Raw genomic sequence first — 5,648 nt, 5'->3', positions numbered from 1 at the left:
CCAACTAGTTGAGAGGAGCCAATTCTGGGGAATGCCTAGTGAGGACCCTCATTCTCATATGGAAACATTTTGTGATTATTGTGAAGCTATCTCTCAAACGGGCGTGACTCAAGACCAAATAAGATGGGCCTTATTTCCTTTTTCGTTAATCAAAGACCAGCAGCAATGGTTGAAGGGCCTTGATAAGGCCACCCTTGGAATAGATTCTTGGAAGAAGCTAGCTCCAGCTTTCTACCAAAAATTCTACCCACCGGAAAAGACCAATATGCTAAGAGCTCAAATTACGGGTTTTAAGCAAAGGGATGAAGAATCTTTGTATGAAGCTTGGGAGCGGTTCAAAGGTATTTGTCGCTCATGTCCTCACCATGGACTTAGCGAATGGTTTTTAGTGCAACAATTTTGGAATGGTTTATATGAAGATTCTAGGAACATTCTCAATATGGGATCAAATGGAATGTTCACCGAAGTTGATGACAATCAAACATGGAACAAGATTGAGGAAATGCGGTCCATAATTCGCAATATAGTAGGCCTCGCAAGGCTACTAGAGGAGGAAAGTATGAAGTGGACACCGTTACTCAATTGGGTGCTCAACTTAGTGCTCACATTGACACAATCAACTTGAAGTTTGAACAAGCTATGGCTAGACTTGAGGAAAACTCAAAATCATCAAAGCATCATGTCAATGCCATGACGGCATCCTCATCAATCCCAAGCGGGATATGTGAGAATTGTGGAACCTTGGGTCATGACTCAAGTGAATGTAGGGAACAACCGAGCAAGTCAATGCTTTCCAAGCTTACAAAAGTGGTACCCCTTATTCAAATTTTTACAATGAAAACACCAAGTTCCATCCAAATCTCTCATACAAAAGCCAAAATGTCCAAAACCCTCAAACAACATACACTCCACCACCCATGAGAAATCAAAATCAAAGACCCTTTTTCAATCAAAACCAAGGTTACCAAAATCAAAATCCATACAATCACCACAATGACCAAAGTTTTGATGTCCAAAAAGCGGTCCTCCAAATGCAAAAGAATCAACAAGAATTTTTCACCCAAATGCAAAAAGATAGCCAAGCAAAAGACACCACCATCAACAACATTCTAGCTCACACCAAGATGTTGGAAACACAATTAACTCAACTAGCATCTTCAAGCTCACAAAGACAAAAGGGGCAATTACCACCACAAAGTAATCCCCCTAGACATGAAACGGTTAGTGCCATTCACTTGAGAAGTGGTACAAGATATGAAGCACCGAAGGAGCAAGTTGAGGATGAAGTTGTGAGAGCTAGTGAGAATGAAGTTGTGGTGCAAGGTCCCAAAGAAGGGGAATCATCAAAAGAAGAAAGCTCAAAGAAAAATGAAGACAAAGCCAAAGAAAAGGAGCCCATTGTGATTAGACTTCCTTTTCCAAGTCGACAAGCCAAGCCTAAATTTGATGATCAACTTGGGAAGTTCATGGAAATTGTGAAGAACTTAGAAGTCTCCATTCCTTTCACGGAATTAATCAATCACGTTCCGGCCTATGCAAAGTACATGAAAGATATCCTCACAAAGAAGAAGTCGATCCGGAAACTTGAGACTATCGTCTTCACCAAGGTGAGTAGTGCTATACTTCAAGGGAGTTCACCTCCAAAACTAAAGGATCCGGGAAGCTTCTCAATACCGTGTACCATTGGCGACACAACGATCAACAAAGCCTTATGTGATCTAGGGGCTAGTGTGAGTGTCATGCCGTACTCGGTAAGTAAAAGGTTGGGAATGGGAGAGCTTAAATGCACCAATATCACTCTTCAAATGGCCGATAGATCGACGAAGACACCATTAGGGATATGGGAAGATGTCCCCGTGCGAATTGGGAAGTTTTTCATCCCGGTGGACTTTGTCATTGTTGATATGGAGGAAGATTCCAACATTCCAATCATCTTAGGAAGACCTTTCCTACACACCGCGGGTGCGGTGATTGATGTGAAACATGGAGAGCTCACTCTAGAAGTGGGAGATGAAAGCATAACTTTTAATCTTGACAAGACCATGAGAGCTCCTCGTTTGCATGAGCCATGTTTCATGATTGATCATTATAGCCGAAAAGATGAAAAGAAGAAATCGGAACTCCAATGGAGGAAGAAAGTTGAAGATGCTCCATTCAAAGAGCAAGTGAATTTTGACAAGGAGAGCTTGCAAAGCTCATCAAAATCAACCAAGGAAGAAGAAGATGGCCTCATTGGCCAAGAAAAGAAATTGGGAGAGTTGTCTCCATCTAAGCAAGAGATTTTCAATGATCAACTCAATGAAGTTTGTGGTCTTTGGGACGACGAATTTGAAGGGATCTTTAATCCCTACATTGGGCATGCCATCGATCATGATCAACAACAAGGGCCACGGTCTATTGAGGACCTCTACCATAACAATGAACAAGCTTTTGATTACTTCTTCAAGGTGTTGAGCAACATCAACAACACCTTGAACATGCCTCCTTGACATCTCATCAAGAATGAGAGTTTGGTGGAGTCCTCCCTAAACCACCACTTGTAAATATTTCTAACCCCCTAACTTACTTTTCAATTTTTATATTGCATTTTTTTTATTTTTGTCATTTTTGGATTTATTTTTACTTTGATCAAAATAATTGTCATGTAAGAGAGAAGTGAGGGAGGGACTAATGATTTTAATTGATGTGTAGTGCTTTACCTTAGTGTGGGGATGGCAATTGCCTAGGCTATTCATGCCTTAGTAGTGCCCCGCAATGAAAGGACACAAGATTTGAAAGAAAGAAAGAAAGAATGATAAGGGAATGCGTTGGTGCACGGATGGAACTGAATCCGTGTACACAAGGACCAATCCGAGCGGATTCCTGAGAATCCGCCCGTCTGAAGAAGATCCGAGCGGATTTCTGGAAAGACGCCCGTCTCACAGAATCCGTCCGTCTTGTGACCAATCCGCCCGTCTTGCAGCTGAAGAAAAACAAAGAAAAATCTCTGGACAAGAATCCGTCCGTCCTGCACGAAATCCGCCCGTCTCATCTCAGAAGAATCCGAGCGGATTCCCCAAAATCCGCCCGTCTCTAGGCGGGATTTTTGAAAATTTGAAGCTGAAGAATCCGAGCGGATTGCGCCTAATCCGCACGGATTGCCCCTGCGTCCTAAAATTGTCGAGTTCTTTAAATACCCACCCCACCTTCATTCATTCATTCACTCATAAACACTACCCATAACATCAAAACCCTCATCCTCTCCATCTCAAAAACAAAAACCCTCAACAAAACTCACCAAAATCAAATCAAACCATCTTTCAAATAACAAATCAATCACTCCATCTTCATTAACAATCAAAACCAAGAACAAAATCTTCACCTTTGAATTGATTTTTGTTCTCATAAAGGCAAAGCCTTTCACCTTCAAAATCGATTTGGGCATTCTACAAATTGAAGATTTTTGATCTTTTTCTTGGTTAGCTCATCAAATGGCAAGAACAAAGGGAGCAACAAAAGCAAAAGCAAAGGCAACAAAGGCACCAAAGGCTACAACTCTCTCTCAAAGGCAAAAAGCTCTACAAATGAAGAAAGCTTTGGCAATGGTGGTATCAACACCAAGCTTGGAAGTGCAACAACAACAACAAATTCCTATGGAAGCATCACCCTACTACTCCTAATAATTAATCAACTCTTGCATTACCCGGAGGTAACATTCATTTCCGATTCCCATAGAAATACATTTGTCAAGTTTGCTATGAAACAAATTCAATCCACCAAATTCATATGCCAAGATGCTTTAGAGAAGTTGGGTGTTCTTGAACAAACAAGAGTCTTTTTCAATGCCATGGGTTTAAAGAAATTGTTTGAAATGAAGGAAGTAACATACCCCTCCCTTGTCTTGGAATTCTTAAGTTCTTTAAAGGTGACAAAAGTTGAGAATAGGGAAAATATTGAGTTTCGTCTAGCTAACACTAGTAGACGCATTACCTTTCCGGAATTGGGTGAAATTTTGGGTCTTAGCGATGAACATAAATTTTATAAGCAATATGGGAAGTATGATCCCGAGCCTCTTTGGGAGGCAATCTCCGGGAAGAAATTTGAAGATTTTAAAGCTTGTCGTGCTCTTTTGGTCCATCATCCGGGCATAAGAATATGGCACAAAGTTGTGGGAAATACCATAATTGTTAGGAAAGACACCAATCATTTCACGGGACTCGATTTTATTCTCCTTGAATCAACTTTGAATATTGGAAGAATTCACACCAAGCCTTACAATTCTTTGAGGCTATTGGTTGATAGATGGCTCCATGTAGATAGTGGGAAGAAGGGTCAAACCGTAATTGTTAATGGCGGCCTTGTCACGGTCCTAGCCAAGCACTTTGATCCTAATTTCAATAAGGATAGCAAGTACACGGCTAAGGATGGTGGCCATCTTATTGATATGTCCATCTTGATTAACAAGTTTAAGTGGGTTGCTCACAATCCCCTTGATACCAAGTATGGGTGGCTTACAAGTGAGGCTCGATCATTCACTTTACCCGCAAAGATTTGCCGTCTTAGTGTCCACCGGACCAACTATTTACTTCCCCTATCCAAGGAAGCCGAGTACATCATTCAACAACAAAAGGGTGATCATGAAACCCCCTCCTCTTCCATTGTTATACCACCTTACCCCTATGATTATGAAGAGTTCAAACCGCAAGGAGTTGAAATTGGAAAAGATTATGTAACTCTTCTTATGCAAGCCATGCACAAGCAAGCTTATGAAGATCGGAAGAATGCATATTTGGCTCAATATCCTCCCCTCCTACATCTAGCTAGGCAAGGGCTCCTTGATCCATCTTGTCCTTTGCCTAGTTGGGCGGATAAACAAGCCTTGTTTCCGGGTGCATCTAGGGAAGTGGTGGAAGACAATGAGGTTGTTGGAAATGATGAAGAGATTGATGATAATATTGAGGAAGAAGAAAGTGGAGATGAAGAAAGAGATGGTGAAGATAATGATGAGGAAGATGATGGTGAAGAAAGCAAAGAAGAAAGTGCCAAGGAAAGTGGCAATGTGACCACTTCTCATGAGGGAAGTGATGGTGATAGTAGCATGATGGAAGACTAGCCTTGGAGACTCCTACACTCCCACGGTTTGTCTATATCTCTTTGTATTTTATTTCATTTTGATCATTGTTGGTTTAGTCCTAGCAACATCAAAGGACTCACACCTCGGTTCCTTTGAGGTGTTCTTTATTGTTCCCATTTTTGTAAAATCCAAAATGACAATCTAGTTTCATGCATAGCATAGTGTGTGCATGAACTCCCCCATGCTTTGACATTAGCAATAGTGTCTTACTTGGTTTGGGGAAGTTAATGCATACGCAACGGGAGGTAATCTAAATTATCCTCTCCGTCATAACAAAAACCATGCATCATGTAGTATAGCTTAGTGTAGAATTGCATTTAGTATAGAAATCATGCATCATCTTTGCATAATTTCCATCATTTTGGCCATTGAGGACAATGCCCATATTAGTGTGGGGATGGGAATTCTAACACTTAACTTTTATTCAAAAACCATAAAAATTGAAAAATTTCAAAAATCATAAAAATTTGAAAAATTGAAAAACCAAAAACAAGTTCATTTCCTTTGTATATATTGTCTTGTATATATTGTGTTT

At 40.6% G+C, this 5,648-nt stretch overlaps 1 non-coding gene across 1 annotated transcript; it reads right to left on the bottom strand.

The window, feature by feature from the left end:
• Window positions 1-265: 265 nt before the first annotated feature.
• Window positions 266-372, bottom strand: LOC141626046 (small nucleolar RNA R71). Its single transcript, XR_012535777.1, has one exon. It is a non-coding gene; the product is annotated as a small nucleolar RNA R71 (small nucleolar RNA).
• Between the last annotated feature and the right edge of the window lie 5,276 nt (window positions 373-5,648).

This window comes from Silene latifolia, chromosome X (assembly GCF_048544455.1).
Source record: "Silene latifolia isolate original U9 population chromosome X, ASM4854445v1, whole genome shotgun sequence".
NCBI lineage: Eukaryota > Viridiplantae > Streptophyta > Magnoliopsida > Caryophyllales > Caryophyllaceae > Silene > Silene latifolia.
The sequence above is the reverse complement of the archived record's forward strand: the minus strand, read 5'-3'. Positions and strand labels throughout refer to the sequence as shown.